The following is a 20,908-nucleotide window of genomic DNA, read 5'->3' on the forward strand; positions in this document are numbered from 1 at the left end:
CGCGTTTCAGACTGAATATTAGTAAAAAAATAATTTCATGCAAATGCATAATCGCAGACCACTTTCTTGATAAATAGACCCCCTTATATTTAGCACTGCTTAGTAGTACGGGCACTGTTTTTGAAGTTGGTGAACCCAGGTCAGCTCTCCTTGAGCAAGTCACATTATGTCTGTGACAAAATAAAATTGTTAGCTCTTCCCTGCACAGACTTGTGCCTTCCAAACTGTATATTCAGCACTGCATACAGTCAGTGCTATATAGGGGGGAATTTGTATTGTTATTAACATGTACATGTGTGAACAACAATGCAGTCTTACAAAGCAATGCCATTGAAGATTTATGTATAAGGCCAGTGTAATGCATTAAGTTTAACAGATGGAAATACACCATATGTTTACTGAGACTGTGTATAGATACACACACATGCACACAGTTATTTGTATATGGATGAAAGCCTCCCCAATAATCTTCTATGTACACTGGTTGCAAGCATCTCTTCTCCACATTGCCCCAACATATTTCCTAATTGTAGACACACACGCACACACACATATATATATATATAAAAGAAAAGAAAATAATTGTGCCAATCGTATTTAAGTAAATTCTAAAATTCAGTCCCACAAAAAATGTAATCCTGCTGCCAGAGTTTCTTAGAGGTGATTCACCAACCTCTATATGTACTGTAACAGTCTTGAGAAAAAAGGGGATCCTCCGGCGCGTGGTTCCACTTGTGACTCCGGGACACATGCAATATAAATAGAGAGAGGGACCAACCACAATCAGGGGTGGTTAAGGTACAGTAACATATGTATAGGTTTCTATTGGGAACACACTTACATTTAGACAACAAATCTTCAGTAGGGATAAGGAGGACCTCTCGATGATACCTCAAATTAGGGAAGAGAAGGGAAACATAGTATAACACTGTTTTATTAACAAAAAAAGTTCAAAAGAGATTGGAAACTCACAAACGGCCAACAAATAATGGCATAGAAAGGAGGTGTCTCCAGACTCCACAGACCGTCTTCCAGAGTCTTTGGCTGTCGGTGTTGATTCTGCTCCAGCTGGTAAGATGGTATTGCGAGGGTGTGGTTAGTAGCAGGGGGGTCTTCCGGTGCTCGTGCACAGACCGTATTTCCTCCCGTTTGTCACTCTCCTTGCCGCAGCTCCCGCCTTCCGCGCATGCGCATGCGCTCCGGTCGCAGTGCTGACCAAACTGGAATTGTGCTCTCACTCTTCTGTACGGTGGCCTGTGATGCCCAAAGTTCGTCAGACGCGTTTCGCAAATTAGCTTCCTCAGTGACGTGGATCCATACGGGGTAACAGCCCTATTTGTATCCTGGAAACTTTAAATTGTCCAATCATATCTTACTTCATTACTACTCTTCTTCTGTACATATTCACAACAGCCCTACTTTAATTCCCAATCTGTGTTTCACGTTAATGGATACATTTGAATACACATACATAGCAATGATAACAATCCTATCTTAACTTCTGAACTTTACATTAAAACAATAATTTACATACTTTATTTAAAATCTACATAATTTCACAGTGTTTAACCCTATTATAGTAATACTAGAGATACTAGATACTAGATACATAGAGATACTAGAGATATAGTAATACTAGAGAAATGCTTCCATTTATTAAGAATTTTATAAAAATGTTTCAGAAGAGGAAGATTCCTGTTAATGCAGTAACTTCCATCTCTAAATTTAACCCTTTGGGTGCCAAAGTTTGGAGGGAGAAAATCCAAAAGGGATTCTCTTTTGGATATTTTCTGAATGTAATCACCCCCCCTCCAATCTACCGTGACTTGTTCTATACCCCAAAATTTTAGGCATGCTGGATTCTTGTTATGTACATTCTTATAGTGGTTTGACACACTATGTGTCTCTAGGCCATTGGTAATATTTCTAATATGTTCTCCTATACGTGTCTTTAATTTCCGTATTGTTCTCCCCACGTATTGGAGATTACATCCACATTGCAAGACATAAACTATCCCTTTGCTATTACATGTGATGTGTTATTTGATGGGGTAATTAATTGATGAAACAGAACATCTAAAAGAGATGGTTTTTGTGCCTAGTTGTGCATTGTTCCTACAGGCTCTACAGTTAAGACATTTCGTAAAAGCCTTTGGAAAGTTTGTCCAGCCAGCATTGATTCTGTTTAGGGGGGAGATAACTGGGCACTAATTTTTGTTTTACGTTTGGTGCTTTGGAAAAAATCACATCTGGTTTCTCCCCTATAATTTCTTTTAACCATTGATCTTGTTTTAAAATGTGCCAATGCTTTTTTAAAATACCCTTAATTTGATTTGATTGGGTACTAAATGTCGTTATAAAAGGAATAAAAAATTTCCCAATCTGATTCTCTATTTTCTTTTTACTGTATGTTAACATATCTGTTCTATTGAGCTCACCTACCTTTTCAATTGCTGTTTCTATCGTCTTTGTTTTATATTCTTTCTCCAAAAATCTCTCTTTCATAGGCGCAATCTGTCTCTCATAGTCTTCTTGTTTTGTACAATTGTGTTTTAGACGTCTAAATTCCCCATATGGGACATTCTCCAGCCAGTTCTTTTTATGGCAACTATCTGCTTTTATAAAATTGTTGCAGTTAACTGATTTAAAGTGTGTCTGTGTATTGATATGGCCTGATTCTATAAAAAATCTCTAAATCTAAAAATTCTACTTTTAATGAGCTAATATTGTTGGTAATAGACAGGACAATACACAAAGGAGGAATTCTGATAGACGTCCCAACTACCAGCGGAAATCCACTCCAAAGGAATCAATTCTTAAAAAGAACCCTGATACTTCTAGTATGTCAGATGTATCTGATAATGAGACACGCCATTCAGCAGTGTCCTTTTCCACGGATGATGAAGGCGATAAACGTAGAGATAATACTGATTATGAAACTTGCCAGATGAGGTCTTCTCAGGAAAATACAACATCCTATGATTTGAGGAGTTCAAAAAACTCAAAAAACTATTCAAAAGGACAAGGCGCTCGTCCAAAAGACGTGGCGCAAGCCAGAGGAAAGAGGGACTACTAACTAACCCTACAAATGTTATTAATATCTCGGGGGTTTCTCTCACAGATGGAGAGGTGGCAGTGCTGGAGAAAGGTCTCAACTTCGCTCTCAGCGAGGATTTTGACCTCTTCAGCACTGTCATTGATCTTCAAAAATACGTGAGAAAGCTTTCGCTTAAAAAATTCTTTCTTTCCAGGGCTGTGAATAACACTAACATTCTTCCACAGGATAATAGAGATGAATCCGGTTCGCCCCCTTCCCCTGTTGATATACCAACAAAATTGTCCTTTAGAGAATTGACCGTAATTCAAGACATGAATGATCTGCTCACTGAACAAGAGTCAGGAGAACCTTCATCGATTGATGTTGAGCAGCAATTCAACTTTCTGGTTGATAGTAAACACACAAATTTAAAGAGTAAATCAGTTTTTTGCCCGTTTTTCAGTAAAGGTGCTCATATTGAAACCTTTGAAAAACTGGTCGAAAAGGATCTGCAGATATTGGCAAGGGGCTACAAATTGTCTACATCCCAACAAAATAATCTCTCAAAGACTGAGAAGTTAAACCTTAATCTACTCAGTAAAAGGAGTGACATAGTCATTAAAAATGCGGATAAGGGTGGAGCTGTGGTGGTTATGCATGCAGACGTATATCTTCAAGAAGCCCTGAGACAGCTCGGTAATACAGAGGCTTACTGCAAACTAGAAAGAAACCCCACAGCTCCATACCTTATTGAGATAAGAGAACTCTTGGAAATGGGCAGGGAGTTAGGAGTCCTAACACAAAAAGAGTATCAGTTTATCTATAATCAATCTCCCACAGTACCTATCTTTCACCATCTCCCAAAGATCCACAAGTCTCTGGTCAACCCTCCAGGTAGACCAATTATATCGAGCATTGGATCTTTGGGAGATGGTCTCTCTAGGTACGTGGACCAATTCCTGCAACCTATGGTCAAGATGCTTCCGTCCTTCTTGCGAGATTCCATAGACTTGTTGACAGATATACAAGAAATCACATGGACACAAGCTTATCGGTGGGTCACATTAGATGTGACCTCCCTTTGCACTATTATTAATCACACATTAGGTATTAAGGCTATAAGTTATTTTCTTAATCACTCAAATATTCACCTTGCACAGAGCACTTTTATTCTTGATTCAATCATCTTTCTATTACAGCACAATTATTTTTTATTCAATAACACGTATTATTTACAAACACAGGGCACGGCTATGGGGACCTCCTTTGCACCCTCATATGCCAATTTATTTATGGGCTTTTGGGAAACCACTTTTATTTTTGGTGATGCTAACCCATTTAGACAGTATATTATTTATTATCGTCGCTATATAGACGACTTATTAATTATCTGGTCTGGCAACACTTCTACTTTTCACAAATTTCTTGTATATCTGAACAACAATATCTTCAATCTCAAATTTACATCAAATATACATGAGAGCGAGATTGACTATCTTGACCTACATTTATATATAGATTCAGATCTTAGAATCCAAACTAAGATGTTTAGAAAGGAAAACTCCAGGAACTCCCTGCTCATGGCAAACAGTGCACATCCCAGACCCCTGATCAGAGGTATCCCGAAAGGACAATATCTGAGACTTCGGAGACTGTGTTCAACAGATGAGTCATTTCTGAGTCAGGCACAAGAACTATCGAAAAGGTTCAGATGTAGGGTTATAGGGATGAAGACATCAATAGTGCTCTAGATCATGCGCTAAAAATGGACAGGTCGACACTTCTAACACAAAAAACTAAGTCTAATAAACAATTTAAAATACAAAATCAATTGACATCCACTGAGGGTTCACCATTGTTTATTACCACCTATTCTAGACAGGCCAATCAGATTAGAACCATTTTGAAAAACCATTGGGACATACTGAAACTAGACAAAGATCTAGAGACATACATACAAGATCAGCCAAAAATGGTGTTTAAGAAGGCGAAAACAATAGCCAATAAAGTGTCGCCTAGTTTGTTTGATCCCAATAAAAAGAACTATAAACAAAAAACTAAAGGCTTTTTCAGATGTTGAGATTGTAGAATGTGCCGACATGCTTCCCCTATAAAACACATATTAAATGTGAACACAAAGAGAACTCATACTCCCAATTCCCTGATGACATGTAATACAAAATTTGTGATATATCTCCTTAAATGTACATGTGGTAGTTCATATGTAGGCAGGACAATCCGCCCACTAAGAGAGAGGATTGTAGAACATGTTAGAACAATTAAAAATAAAGATGTGAGATACCCAGTTGCACGTCATTTTGCAAAATGCCAATCTGGTTCCCTACAGAATTTCTCTTTTAGCGCGCTTGAACACATACGCCCCCATGTGCGTGGAGGAGATAGAGAATCCCTCCTCAATAAAAGAGAAATGTTCTGGATTTATGCCCTTGGGACATTGGCACCCGGGGGCATGAATCTAGACTTGGAACTGAAACATTTTTTGGATTAAACTATATAGCACATGTATCTTGCACGATCACCTGCAACACAGAATATTATATTTATATACATGCATTAATTTTGGTCATGGTATATACATGTCTACATGTGACATAGAATATTGGTATAACCCATTAGAGATGTATATCTGAGATAATATCTGTTACAGTATATCGGATTATGGTCCTCCATAATAGCAAAAAATGTCCTTCTTAATAGCAAAAAATGTCTATCCTCATGTATTTGCTTTCCATTGTTTCCAAATGATATCATCATATATGTACAGTTATAAATATCATAGATTTGCATTGCCTCTCTCTTGATTAGAAATATGTAATTATTACAAGAGGGTCTGAATCAGATGAGCAGATTAATGATGTTGTTTCAGTGGGATTATGTGAGATATTGAATATGAATGATCATTTTGATGGGAGTGTATTCTCCAGATATTAACTCTATCATGCTTCTAACATTTTGTCTTCCACCTTTTTTGCTTTGTTTTTAAACGTTGCGTTTTTGTAGTTTTTTTTAATTTTTAATTCAAATACTGTCATATAGTATGTTTTAATGTCACTTATTTAGTGTTTTGTTTCATTCTGAGTGTTTCTCCGTTGTGTAATATACTCCGTAGCTTTTCCCATAAAGAAAATATTTCCCCACTAGCTGCGCTATTGGTTTAAGCTATCTACCAATGAGCAGGCCGTTTCATAAAGTCACGCGATATCCATAGAGTGTGTGTGTGTGTGACGTCACTATTGGGGGCGGGAGCAAGAGTCTTTACCTCCAATGCACTCCCATAAGGAAATTATTCACCCACGCCTTGCGCAATTTGCTAACAGGGTATCCAATGAGAAGGGTGTCTTACCAAATCACGCGATAGTTACTGAGCGTGTGACGTCACTGTTGGGGGCGGGAGTAAGAGTACATAACGGAGAACCCAGTAGACGTGCAGCTACTCTTTGATAAAGGGACAACAGTCCTGAAACGCGTCAGAGTGTTCAATTGTACTCCTGATGACCACCAAATAAAGCCGTTTTTAACTGGAACTGGTGTGCAGCCCCCATTTTCTACAGCCGCAGTGCTCCGCCGTCGGACCCCACGGGACCACCCACTGCCTACAGTAAAAAGAAAACAGAGAATCAGATTGGGAAAAATTTTATTCCTTTTATAACGACATTTGGTACCCAATCAAATCAAATTAAGGGTATTTTAAAAAAGCATTGGCACATTTTAAAACAAGATCAATGGTTAAAAGAAATTATAGGGGAGAAACCAGATGTGATTTGCACCAAACTTAATACAAAAATTAGTGCCCAGTTATCTCCCCCCTAAACAGAATCAATGCTGGCTGGACAAACTTTCGAAAGGCTTTTACGAAATGTCTTAACTGTAGAGCCTGTAGGAACAATGCACAACTAGGCACAAAAACCATCTCTTTTAGATGTTCTGTTTCATCAATTAATTACCCCATCAAATCACACATCACATGTAATAGCAAAGGGATAGTTTAGGTCTTGCAATGTGGATGTAATCTCCAATACGTGGGGAGAACAATACGGAAATTAAAGACACGTATAGGAGAACATATTAGAAATATTACCAATGGCCTAGAGCAGGGTTTCCCAAACTTTTTTTTCCGTGACCCGGTTATTTTTTAACTTCTTTTTCGTGACCCACTAAAAATTTTATCGCCTATACTGGCCTATAGGGCCTGCACAGACACACACACAGCCACTGATATACACACACACAGCCACTGATATATACACTGTGACATAGTCCAAAGATGTTAGGCAGCTTTCTGCCCCATTTTAGAGCAGAAAGTGCAGGAATAGCTAAAAATTATCCGTTCCACAGCTTCACATTAACTCAGGCAGCTGGATGGAAAATCCAGACCACAGATTACAATGGCTCTAGTTCTCCCTCACCTGCTCTTCTAATCACATGCACAGGTATTTAGAGCAGAGAGGTTTTGCATTTCACGCTCTCTCCTTGGAGCCTGGGGGCTGGGGGTGTCGCTACTCTCCTGCATCCAGTATCGAGGTTGACGGCCTCTCCACGTATGACCGTACCAGAGGATTTGCCTGGACACCACGAACAGATAAGACAAAACAAATGATTACTGCTGTTGCTAAAAGACTGTGCTGTATCTTGTGTCCCTAAATGAGAGAGCATTGTTTTAAGCTGGGGAACCAGTTTAGTTGGCCAGCAGCTGTTAGAGAGACTGATTCTGATGTGTAGTTAGATCCCTGAAAGGGATAGGATTTGCTTATATGATTTTGGTTTTATTTCTTGAAATAACAGTGTGGGAAATATTGTAACACTGAAATGTGTGAACTGCTGAATGAAAGTATCTGAGTACCTCTAACCTACACATGTTAAAGCTGCAGTACCTTACTTGGATGAAAATAAAGCAGGCAGAAGCCTGAGTTAAGCAGCATAATACTTTGCATGATCCTGTTTGTTGTATAATTAACCCTAGAAGACTGTGTCGGGAAGAACCCAGACAGACGTCAGCACTACAAAAGAGGGGCGTTTGTCACATATGGTGGAGAATGCGGGCAGACACTAAAAAAGTCTGTGGGTTTGAAAATAAATGCGGGGGTTTAAAATGGCCGCCGAGCTGAACTAAAGTACAGATGCTATGAGTGAAGTCTGTCCCACTGTGTATATCAGTTGTGCTTCTAGCATACACAGAGAATGTGCGAAGTGTGGATGCAATAGCACCCTGAACCCAAACAGAAAACCAAAATGTTTTGCTGAAAAAGAAGAAAAAAAAAAAAAAAAAAAATTGCATCTAGCAAGTGCTGTTTGTAAAGCTAATGCCTTTTGCTGAAGTGAGTGAATTTGCAGCTAGCAAGTGCTGTATGCAAGTTGCTGAAGTGAGTGAAATTGCAGCTAGCAAATTGTCTCTGCCGGGTTTCTAAAATGGCCGACGTGAAATGTTTGTTTTGTAATGTACATAATCATGAAAAACAGTGTCCCTTCAGGCCATACGATGATGATGATGATGACGACTCGTATGTGGCCCCTGGAGGAGAGTCGTACCCACAGATGAATTTAGTATGCTGGGCCTGTCATAAAGTAGGTCACATGGAAGATGTGTGCCCCAAAATTTTCAAAGACAAACAGCTGCAAAAGCAAGCAACGCCCTATGAGTGCAAACAAGATGTGGAAGCTGATACCAGTGAGCGTGTGCCCAGTACCACTGATATCTCTGGAGCTAATAAAGCAAAAAGAAAGAAGAAGAAAAAGAAAACTGTTCCTCAAGTCACAGGGGAAGTGACCGAGCCACTTGAACCTGCGCTGTCAGGACATGCGTCAGAAAGGCGCTGAGATGTGCTGCAGACCGGAGTGACCGGCAGAATTGTCACGGGAACAGTGGCAAAGGAAAAGGAGGAGCAAAGGGAAGCTGAATCCTTGAACCAGGATAAAGAGGCTTCGGTTTCTGCACTCCAAGCTGCCCGCCATAATTATGAAGTCCTGTGGCAGGATTTGGTGAAGGAGCGAGAATGGAGCAAGAAGGAGCGAGAAAGTTGGATGGAAGAGCGAGAATCGAACGCCGAATTACAGAGGTGTATACTTCCAGCTTTACAGGAGTACGAGGCTTTGAAGAAAACAGAGTCTCTCTTACGGAGTGAGCTGGAAGAGGTGACGACTAGGCTGGAAAAGGCCAACACCGTAATGGCTATCCTAAAACAGAAATACGGGAAGGCTCTACAAGAGGTTCACGCGCTCAGCACAGAGGTGCAAAACTCACGCCTGGAGGGCCACGGTCTGAACACAGAGCTGGGAATGTTGAAGCAAACCCATGAGATTGCCCTGAGTGAGTTAGAGACTGTAAAGCAAGAAAATGAGACTCTGAAATTGGAAAATTCAGATTTGACTGACCAAGCAGAAAAAGTAAAGAAACAGTTGACTCAGGAAAAATTAGAAGTGCAGGAAGCACTACAGAATGCATTGATGCACACTCAGAGCCAGCACCAGGAAGAAATGGACGCTCTGAGAACAGAAGTGCGACATATATGCACAAAACAGAATTCTCTCGTGGAGGAACTTAACGTTTTGAAAAAGGAGAAAAGCGTTAGAATAATTCAGAAGCACTGCAAAGCTCTTATCCAAGGAAGAAGGGAAAGAGAAAATTATCGGCGTAAACGCGCCGCAACTATCATCCTACAGGCTGCCTACAGAGGGATGAAAATTCGTCAGTTTAATCGCCGGAATAAAGCAGCCTGTGTACTTCAATCATTCTACCGTGCCCGCATGGTACGAAACAGGTTCCTCATTATGAAATGAGCAACTATAAAGATCCAGTCTCTGACTAGGATGACACAGAACAGGATTCGCTATCAAACCCTAAGAAATGCGTCACTGGTTATACAGCGGTATTTCCGCCTTTATAAATGTAGGCCTCAGGAAAGAGAGGCCCAACACTACATGCCTGCCGGCTGCAAAGGTAAAATGCCACAGGGTACAGCCGGAGTTAGGGAGAACCCCATCAAGGTAATCAGTGCTTCATCTTCTAAGTACCATATAATTGCCCCAGAGGGGAAATCCCAAATCTCTGAGAGTGATGGTCTTGAGAAAATACATGGCAGTAAGAAGTACCATAAAGGTTCAAAGGTTGCAAAGCAAAAGCGACAAAGGTCAACGCGGGCCTTGAATTTTTCCGGATCTCGCCACTCTGGGCCACAATATAAAGACAAAGACTATCCGGCCCCAGAGTTCTGTCAGAGGCTAAAGAAACAGTCCAGTCATTTGCAGTTTGCAGCGGCCTTTGAAATAAAGTCAGGAAATATAATGGACTGGAAGTCAAAGAAAAAAAAATGTGTTTGGGGAATTGACCGATATTGTTTTGTTATTACACGTGTGGACTATGTCACGGACACTTAACTATGCAAATAAGCATTTTGTCAATATTACAATGTTATATTGGTTCTCTGTGTTGAAAATGTAGCTAAACTACAAATTAATATACAGGGTTGATGGCCCTTAAGATTACAAGGCTGTAGTATAAGAGAAAAAATATTGGTAGCTTACAATATGAAAAAAAAAAAAAATGCCCTTTTCGGTTGGTAAATTTATAATGAAGTTCATATTCGTATCATGTGAATACTTAATGTTGTACTGAGGAGTTAGCTCAAGTATTTCAGGTAGGACGCTCACCCCAGTGAGGTCCATGGCCGCTCACCCCAGTAGGTGTGAGCTGGGGAGGGGGATATGTGACATAGTCCAAAGATGTTAGGCAGCTTTCTGCCCCATTTTAGAGCAGAAAGTGCAGGAATAGCTAAAAATGATCCGTTCCACAGCTTCACATTAACTCAGGCAGCTGGATGGAAAATCCAGACCACAGATTACAATGGCTCTAGTTCTCCCTCACCTGCTCTTCTAATCACATGCACAGGTATTTAGAGCAGAGAGGTTTTGCATTTCACGCTCTCTCCTTGGAGCCTGGGGGCTGGGGGTGTCGCTACTCTCCTGCATCCAGTATCGAGGTTGACGGCCTCTCCACGTATGACCGTACCAGAGGATTTGCCTGGACACCACGAACAGATAAGACAAAACAAATGATTACTGCTGTTGCTAAAAGACTGTGCTGTATCTTGTGTCCCTAAATGAGAGAGCATTGTTTTAAGCTGGGGAACCAGTTTAGTTGGCCAGCAGCTGTTAGAGAGACTGATTCTGATGTGTAGTTAGATCCCTGAAAGGGATAGGATTTGCTTATATGATTTTGGTTTTATTTCTTGAAATAACAGTGTGGGAAATATTGTAACACTGAAATGTGTGAACTGCTGAATGAAAGTATCTGAGTACCTCTAACCTACACATGTTAAAGCTGCAGTACCTTACTTGGATGAAAATAAAGCAGGCAGAAGCCTGAGTTAAGCAGCATAATACTTTGCATGATCCTGTTTGTTGTATAATTAACCCTAGAAGACTGTGTCGGGAAGAACCCAGACAGACGTCAGCACTACAAAAGAGGGGCGTTTGTCACAACACACACACACACACAGCCACTGATACACACACAGACACACACACAGCCGCTGATACACACACACATAGCCACTGATACACACACATACACAGCCACTGATACACACACACACACACACACACAGCCACTGACACACACACTGATAAACACACAGAGCCACTGATACACACACACGCAGCCACAGACACACACGCAGACACACAGACACTGCTACACACACACACACACACACTGATACACACACACACTGCTACACACACAGAGACACTGCTACACACACAGACACTGCTACACACACACACACACACACGCACGCACGCACACACAAACACTGATACACACACACACTTACACTGATACTGATACACACAGACACTGATTCACACAGACACACACACACACACACACACACACTGATACAGATACACACACACACAGACACTGATACACACACACATACACTCGCTCTCCCCTATACGCACACAGACACAAACAGTGAATTACAGGCAACGACGGATGTGAGTGACTGGAGGGGGGGCCAGGGACACTTGGGTGGGAGGGAGGGAGGGGCCAGGGACACTTGGGTGGGAGGGAGGGAGGGGGCCAGGGACACTTGGGTGGGAGGGAGGGAGGGGGCCAGGGACACTTAGGGGGCCAGGGATACTTGGGTGGGTGGGACATAGGGGGCCAGGGACACTTGGGTGGGTGGGAGGGGGCCAGGGACACTTGGGTGGGAGGGAGGGAGGGGGCCAGGGACACTTGGGTGGGAGGGAGGGAGGGGGCCAGGGACACTTGGGTGGGAGGGAGGGAGGGGCCAGGGACACTTGGGTGGGTGGGAGGTAGGGGGCCAGGGACACTTGGGTGGGTGGGAGGGAGGGGGCCAGGGACACTTGGGTGGGTGGGAGGTAGGGGGCCAGGGACACTTTGCCAGGGACACTTGGGTGGGTGGGTGGCAGGGGGCCAGGGACACTTGGGTGGGTGGGAGGGAGGGGGCCAGGGACACTTTGCCAGGGACACTTGGGTGGGTGGGAGGCTTGGGGGCCAGGGACACTTGGGTGGGTGGGAGGGAGGGGGCCAGGGACACTTGGGTGGGTGGGAGGGAGGGGGCCAGGGACACTTGGAAGGGAGGGAGGGGGCCAGGGACACTTGGGAGGGAGGGGGCCAGGGACACTTGGGAGGGAGGGAGGGGGCCAGGGACACTTGGGAGGGAGGGGGCCAGGGACACTTGGGAGGGAGGGAGAGGGCCAGGGACACTTGGGAGGGAGGGAGGGAGGGGGCCAGGGACACTTGGGAGGGAGGGAGGGGGCCAGGGACACTTGGGTGGGTGGGAGGGGGGCCAGGGACACGGGTGGGTGGGAGGGGGGCCAGGGACACTTGGGTGGGAGGCAGTGACTGGGTGGGGTGACTTACCTTGCCGCCGGATGCTTTCCCCTGCTGCCCCCGATATCCCCTGCTGCCCGGGACGGGAGGTGGGCTTGGGGGCACGGGAGGTGGGCTCGGGATGGGGTGCCACGGGAGGTGAGCTCGACAAGCTGGCCGCGGGGGGGAAGCAGGCCGCAGTAGGAGCTTGTACATCCCCCTCCGTCCCCCATGTAACTTGCGGGCCGCAGAGGAGCTGGTACTTCCTCCTCCGTCCCACGTTGGGAGCGGGGGCGGAGGAAGGGAGCAAGCCCTGCTTGCCCTGCACAAGCGCGCGGGTCCGCGGGGGGAATCGGCGCCATTTTTTTTTAACTTGAGCGGGGGGGACGGGAGACACCGCGCGGCCAGCCTCGCTGCGACCCAGCAATTTTGGTGCCGTGGCCCGGTGCCAGGTCGCGACCCACCATTTGGGAAACGCTGGCCTAGAGACACATAGTGTGTCAAACCACTATAAGAATGTACATAACAAGAATCCAGCATGCCTAAAATTTTGGGGTAGAGAACAAGTCACGGTAGATTGGAGGGGGGGTGATTACATTCAGAAAATATCCAAAAGAGAATCCTTTTGGATTTTCTCCCTCCAAACTTTGGCACCCAAAGGGTTAAATTTAGAGATGGAAGTTACTGCATTTATCTGAAGCAGGAATCTTCCTCTTCTGAAACATTTTTATAAAATTCTTAATAAATGGAAGCATTTCTCTAGTATTACTATAATAGGGTTAAACACTGTGAAATTATGTAGATTTTAAATAAAGTATGTAAATGATTGTTTTAATGTAAAGTTCAGAAGTTAAGATAGGATTGTTATCATTGCTATCTATGTGTATTCAAATGTATCCATTAACGTGAAACACAGATTGGGAATTAAAGTAGGGCTGTTGTGAATATGTACAGAAGAAGAGTAGCAATGAAGTAAGATATGATTGGACAATTTAAAGTTTCCAGGATACAAATAGTGCTGTTACCCCATATGGATCCACGTCACTGAGGAAGCTAATTTGCGAAACGCGTCTGACGAACTTTGGGCATCACAGGCCACCGTACAGAAGAGTGAGAGCACAATTCCAGTTTGGTCAGCACTGCGACCGGAGCGCATGCGCGGAAGGCGGGGGCTGCGGCAAGGAGAGTGACAAACGGGAGGAAATCCGGTCTGTGCACGAGCACCGGAAGACCCCCCTGCTACTAACCACACCCTCGCAATACCATCTTACCAGCTGGAGCAGAATCAACACCGACAGCCAAAGACTCTGGAAGACTGTCTGTGGAGTCTGGAGACACCTCCTCTCTATATGCCATTATTTGTTGGCCGTTTGTGAGTTTCCAATCTCTTTTGAACTTTTTTTGTTAATAAAACAGTGTTATACTATGTTTCCCTTCTCTTCCCCAATTTGAGGTATCATCGAGAGGTCCTCCTTATCCCTACTGAAGATTTGTTGTCTAAATGTAAGTGTGTTCCCAATAGAAACCTATACATATGTTACTGTACCTTAACCACCCCTGATTGTGGTTGGTCCCTCTCTCTATTTATATTGTATGTGTCCCGGAGTCACAAGTGGAACCACGCGCCGGAGGATCCCCTTTTTTCTCGAGACTGTTACATATATAGTGCTATTTTTCTGGGGGTACATGGTGATATGCTGTATCTACACCTTTTTCATACGGCTACCGTGTAAACCAGGGGGGCGCAAGATTTTTTAGGGGGGAGCACCGATTTTGGGGGAACAGTGTGGCAGCAGCAGAGGCGGGCGGCAGGAGAAGATGATGGCTGCCTGCCGGAGTGGGGCAGCAGGGGAGTTGGACGGCGAATGAGAAGAATGGCCAGGGAGGAGCACGCCCTAGCAGTCTGACCCGGAAGTCTTCACTGACCTCCGGTGTCTGCCGCTGCTATGGTGCGCTCCTCCCTGGCCGTTCTCCTCTACTGTCCAACTCCGGCAGGCAGCCGTCATCATTTCCCACCACCCGCCTCTGCCACCGCCTGCCTCTGCCACCGCCCTGCTTCACTCCTGAGGTCCTCTACCAAAGCCAGGTATTAAAGGAGTGAGAGGAGGAGAATTGTGGGAGTGGGTGAGAGATACGATAAGTACTGTAGGGTGGGTGAGAGAGAGGGATGAGGATGAGAGAGGAGGGAGGGTGAGAGAGGAGGAGGGGTGAGTGAGAGGAGGTGAGAAAGGAGAGTAGGGGGGTGAGAGAAAAAAATTGCAGTCAGTATTATCTTTTACTACTACACTGATTTTATTTTAAACCTCATAACATTTGTCATGTTTTGCTGCTTTAAAAATATTGAAATACGCAAATATTTTTACATATTTGTATTCACATTTATATTGTATACCGATTTAATAACATTTTTTTTCACGTGATTTGGATTACATCAGGCAGGGGGGGGGCCAACTAATATCACGGATGAAAAGGGGTATTGATTTAAAAAGTTTGCTCATCCATGGTGTACTGTAAGCTATTAACACAGTAGCTGTCTGCTCATGCACAAGTTCACACGCATGTGCAGACGGCTACTGTGTTAATAGCTTCTCACAGAAAGATTGTTGCAGAACCACAGTATCCCCACCTTTATTCCACAGGAAAAAAAAGCACTATATATATATATATATATATATATATTTATATATATATATATATATATATATATATATACAGTATATACAGTCATGTGAAAAAGAAAGTACACCCTCTTTGAATTCCATGGTTTTACATATCAGGACATAATAACAATCATCTGTTCCTTAGCAGATCTTAAAATTAGGTAAATACAAACTCAGATGAACAACACATGATATTTTGCACCGTGTCATGATTTATTAAACAAAAATAAAGCCAAAATGGAGAAGATATTTGTGAAAAACTAAGTACACCCTTACTGCTTCCATAGGAATGAAGATGTTAAGTAGCAGACAGGTGCTTCTAATCAAATGCCCTTGATTAATTGATCATCAGCAAGTGTGACCACCTCTATAAAAGCCGAAGTTTTAGCATTTTGCTGGTCTGGAGCATTCAGGTGTGTATTAACACAATGCCAAGGAGGAAAGACATCAGCAGTGATCTTAGAGAAACAATTGTTGCGCCCATCAATCTGGGAAGGGTTATAAGGCCATTCCCAAACAATTTAAAGTCCATCATTCTACAGTGAGAAAGATTATTCAAAAGTGGAAAACATTCAAGACAGTTCACAATCTTCCCAGGAGTGGACGTCCCAGCAAATTCACCCCAAGGTCAGACCGTGCAATGCTCAGAGAAATTGCAAAAAAACCAAGAGTTACATCTCAGACTTTACAGGCCTCAGTTAGCATGTTACATGTTAAAGTTCATGACAGTACAATTAGAAAAAGACTGAACAAGTATTGTTTGTTTGGAAGGGTTGCCAGGAGAAAGCCTCTTCTCTCTAAAAAGAACATGGCAGCACGGCTTAGATTTGCAAAGTTACATCTGAACAAACCACAAGACTTCTGGAACAATGTCCTTTGGACAGACGAGACCAAAGTGGAGATGTTTGGCCATAATGCACAGCGCCACGTTTGGCGAAAACCAAACACAGCATATCAGCATAAACACCACATACCAACTGTCAAGCACGGTGGTGGAGGGGTGAAGATTTGGGCTTGTTTTGCAGCCACAGGACCTGGTAACCTTGTAGTCATTGAGTCGACCATGAACTCCTCTGTATACCAAAGTATTCTAGAGTCAAATATGAGGCCATCTGTCCGACAGCTAAAGCTTGGCCGAAATTGGGTCATGCAACAGGACAATGATCTCAAGCACACCAGCAAATCTACAACAGAATGGCTGAAAAAGAAAAGAATCAAGGTGTTGCAATGGCCCAGTCAAAGTCCAGACCTCAACCCGATTGAAATGCTGTGGCAGGACCTTAAGAGAGCTGTGCATAAACAAATGCCCACAAACCTCAATGAACTGAAGCAATGTTGTAAAGAAGAGTGGGCCAAAATTCCTCAACAACGATGTGAGAGTGATAAAGCCATACAGAAAACGATTACTTCAAGTTATTACTGCTAAAGGTGGTTCTACAAGCTATTGAATCATAAGGTATATTTAGTTTTTCACACATGGCTTCTCCATTTGGCTTTATTTTTGTTAAATAAATCATGACACAGTGTAATATGTCATGTGTTGTTCTTCATCTGAGGTTGTATTTACCTAATTTTAAGACCTGCTAAGGAACAGATGATTGTTATTATGTCTTGATATGTAAAACCATAGAATTCAAAGAGGATGTACTTTCTTTTTCACATCACTGTATGTATTTACATATACTGTATACATACACACATACACACACACACACACACACACACACACACACACACACACACATATACATATATATATATACACACACACATATATATACACACACCTACAATGTCATAAGATCTTAATCTAAGTCCCAATAATAGATTGAGATAACCTGATCAAACAAATGTCGCAAAAACATGATACATTTCAACATTTATGTATCCAATTATTCAACATTCAATATTCATGTGTGAAAAAGTATGTGAACCTTTAGATTCAGTACATGGTGGCACCCCCTGGAGCAGCAATGACTTCAACTAAGCATTTCCTGTAACTGCTGGTCAGTCTTTCACATCGGTTTTGAGGAATTTCGTCCCATTCCTCCTTACAGAACTGTTTCAACTCAGTGACATTTGAGGGCTTCCTTGCATGGACATCTTGCTTCAGGTCCTGACACAACATCTCAATAGGGTTTAGGTCCGGACTTTGACTAGGCCATTCTAAAATGCGGAATTTCATCTTCTGCAGCCATTATTTTGAAGATATGCTTGTATGTTTAGGATCATTGTCTTGTTGCATGATCCACTTTTGCTTCAGCTTCAGCTTATGGACAGGATGCCTGACATTCTCCTCTAGAATCTTCTTATACAATGAAGATTTCATGGTTGTGTAAATGACGACAAGCCATCCAGGTCCTAAGTCAGCAAAGCAGCCCCAAACCATCACATTCCCACCACCATGTTTGATGGTTGGGATGGGGTTCTTCTGTTCAAATGCAGTGTTTGTTTTGCACCTTGGATGTGCTAGAGCGATCCTCTGCAGGTCAAGCAGGAGACTTTTCTACCTGTCTGATGAGCCAGGGGGAGACTGGTTCATTGTCTGTAGCTGCAATGAACCAGCTCCCTGCTGGACTCATCAGACACATTCAGGCTTTCTATTGAAGCCCTTTTAGACAGGGGTTAATGCACTGTCACAGGTGAAAAGACTGCTATACTAGGCCAAATGTGAACAGACAGGATCAGATGCAAAACAAATTCACATGCTGCAATCCCAGTAATGGAGGATGCACAGGTAACCCCTGATCACTGAGCTCACAACTCACAAGACATCTGATCAGCTTTAGACCTAAGCAGCAATAACTAGATTACAAATATTTGTACTAGGAACAGGCATAATAATAGATTCTAAGCAAGGGGTGAGCAAAATACAGTGTGTCATACACACACACACACACACACACACAATAAATGAGGAAGCTGTCCTATTGTCCCTTACAGGCATACCCCGCTTTAAGGACACTCAATTTAAGTACACTCGCGAGTAAGGACATAGCGCCCAATAGGCAAACGGCAGCTCACGCATGCGCCTGTCAGCACCTCCTGAACAGCAATACCGGCTCCCAATCTGTACTGAAGCTGTGCACAAGTGGGGAGACTATAGAGCCCGTTACAAATGCGTTATTTACATCAGTTATGCATGTATATGACGATTGCCGTACAGTACATGCATCAATAAGTGGGAAAAAGTAGTGCTTCACTTTAAGTACATTTTCGCTTTACATACATGCTCCGGTCCCATTGCGTACGTTAATGCGGGGTATGCCTGTATATTAGTCCCAGTGTCCAATGTGGAAGCCACTTCACTGCGTTGGAGATCTTATCCCAAAATGACATGTTGTCGCATTGCAGGCCTTTTAAGGGGGAAACGTGTGTGTAACACACAAAGAATACTCAAAAGTTGTGGAAAAGGGCCTACAAGCTGTCTGTTATTCATTTTCTCTTTAACAGCCTGGCAAGTATCTAGATCTCTCTTGCTGTGGGCTCTTTTCTCTCTTTCTCTGTGTATAGGGGATGTTTTTCTACTGAGGTCTCTCACTTTCTCCTTGGCTAGCAGTCTCTTACAAACCTCCTCCTCTTTCACCTCTGTGAGTGTCAGGCTGTCTTTCTTAAACCCATCTCACTGCCACCTGGGCTGTCTGTGTGCCTCCCACTACCTATCTCTGTCTCAGACTGACAGTTGGTCTCCATCTGTATCTCTCAGACTGGCAGTTGGTCTCCCTCTGTATCTCTCAGACTGGCAGTTGGTCTCCCTCTGTATCTCTCAGACTGGCAGTTGGTCTCCCTCTGTATCTCTCAGACTGGCAGTTGGTCTCCCTCTGTATCTCTCAGACTGGCAGTTGGTCTCCCTCTGTATCTCTCAGACTGGCAGTTGGTCTCCCTCTGTATCTCTCAGACTGGCAGTTGGTTTCCCTCTGTATCTCTCAGATTGGCAGTTGGTCTCCAGATTATATCCGTTTTTCTTCTTATCCAATCCCATATCTCCTGTCATGTGTTGCCAGGTAGTTCACGGACAGTATCTCTTAGGCTGAGCTGAGACAGCAGGCGATGTGGCGTGCGCGCACACGTCCGCCGCAAATTTGGGTTGTGTGGTGGGAGTTTTCCAACTGAAAACTCCACCGTCGGCAAAGTGCAGCGTTGTCGCTGCGACATTTTGCCAGCACAACCCAAATTGTAATTTGGGGCTACAGTCGCGTGACGCGAGCTGGTTCAGCCAATAGAGGCGAACCAGCTACATGACGCATTCGTTACACGCCCCCGCCACGCCGCCATCGGTCTCCTGCTGTTTGAGCACAGATCGTTGTGCTGCAGGAGCACGCGGCGGGGGCGCGAACGCTAGCAAGCTGCCGTAGCAGCCTGTCTGAGCGAGCCCTTATTCTTTATCACACCATGTGATAGGTGGAGCAGTTGAATTCTGTATTGTCCACAGTATACATATATTTGTAGCAAGAGCTACACAAAGAACCCAGGTACTGTGATAGCAGTCTTCATATATATTTGCACTTGATGTAAACTCTTTACAAAAGTAATGAACTAATCCTGATTAAGGAACAACACATTTCTATCCTGTTTTAGTAGGGAGTATAGTATGCACATGGGGTTATGGGACAAACCATTTCAAACAAAAAGACTTTGGTAAAGAAACCCGTTTACCGAATAAGATACTGGAGTGAGAAATAGAGCAAAATAGCAGTGGATGTAAAATACAGGAGAAATCTTAGCAAGGGCTGTATATTAGGAATGGTCAGCCCCAGTGAGAAAACAGACAATTTTAGAATATTAGTATTTTTGCCTCACAATCTAAATCTAAAATGATATGAATTTGTGAGGGATTAGGTCATCTGAGATGCTGGTAAACTGCAAGTCCCTGCTCTTCTGCTAGCAGAATTAATATTCTGCTAAATAGAGCAAATCTAGTCACCCCTCAGAGAGCGAATACAGTCTCAAATAATGTACGTACTCTGGATAGACAGTATATCAATAAATAGAAAGTAAAATTTCATTTAAAAGTTGCCTTTTCTTGCACGATGAAATAATACTTGTGGGTTGGTTTGAATGATTCTTGATTAATGTTTATAAATGAAATCACAATTGTTAATTAAACTAATGTTTAATGTGTTTAAGTAACAAAGATTTCTTGTCATATTTCATTATTAGGCCTTGTGTTTTGAACTGAAAAATAGCAGACCCGATCCAAAACCCTGCTCACGAATAGGCTAACATCTCACAATAAATAATACAGCCATATTTTCTGAAATGGGAAAAATAACGTAATATACAAATTACATATGGGGATGTGGAATATGTTTTGGAAAAATACCATTTCACTTTCATTTGCTGTACATTTAATTA

At 43.0% G+C, this 20,908-nt stretch overlaps 1 protein-coding gene and 1 long non-coding RNA gene across 7 annotated transcripts in view; one reads left to right on the plus strand and one right to left on the minus strand.

The window, feature by feature from the left end:
* KAZN (kazrin, periplakin interacting protein) overlaps positions 1-20,908 on the plus strand; it is a 411,605-nt gene that overhangs the window by 164,714 nt on the left and 225,983 nt on the right. The window lies entirely within an intron of this gene.
* LOC142497374 (uncharacterized) lies at positions 933-19,492 on the minus strand. Of its 2 annotated transcripts, XR_012802242.1 has the most exons (5): positions 19,125-19,492; positions 10,917-11,072; positions 7,465-7,620; positions 6,402-6,651; positions 933-1,350 (listed from the first exon to the last, which is right to left on the minus strand). It is a non-coding gene; the product is annotated as an uncharacterized LOC142497374 (long non-coding RNA). The 2 variants fall into 2 exon arrangements; XR_012802241.1 differs by lacking the exon at positions 933-1,350 and having other exon boundaries at positions 1,676-6,651.

Source organism: Ascaphus truei, chromosome 6 (assembly GCF_040206685.1).
Source record: "Ascaphus truei isolate aAscTru1 chromosome 6, aAscTru1.hap1, whole genome shotgun sequence".
Lineage (NCBI taxonomy): Eukaryota > Metazoa > Chordata > Amphibia > Anura > Ascaphidae > Ascaphus > Ascaphus truei.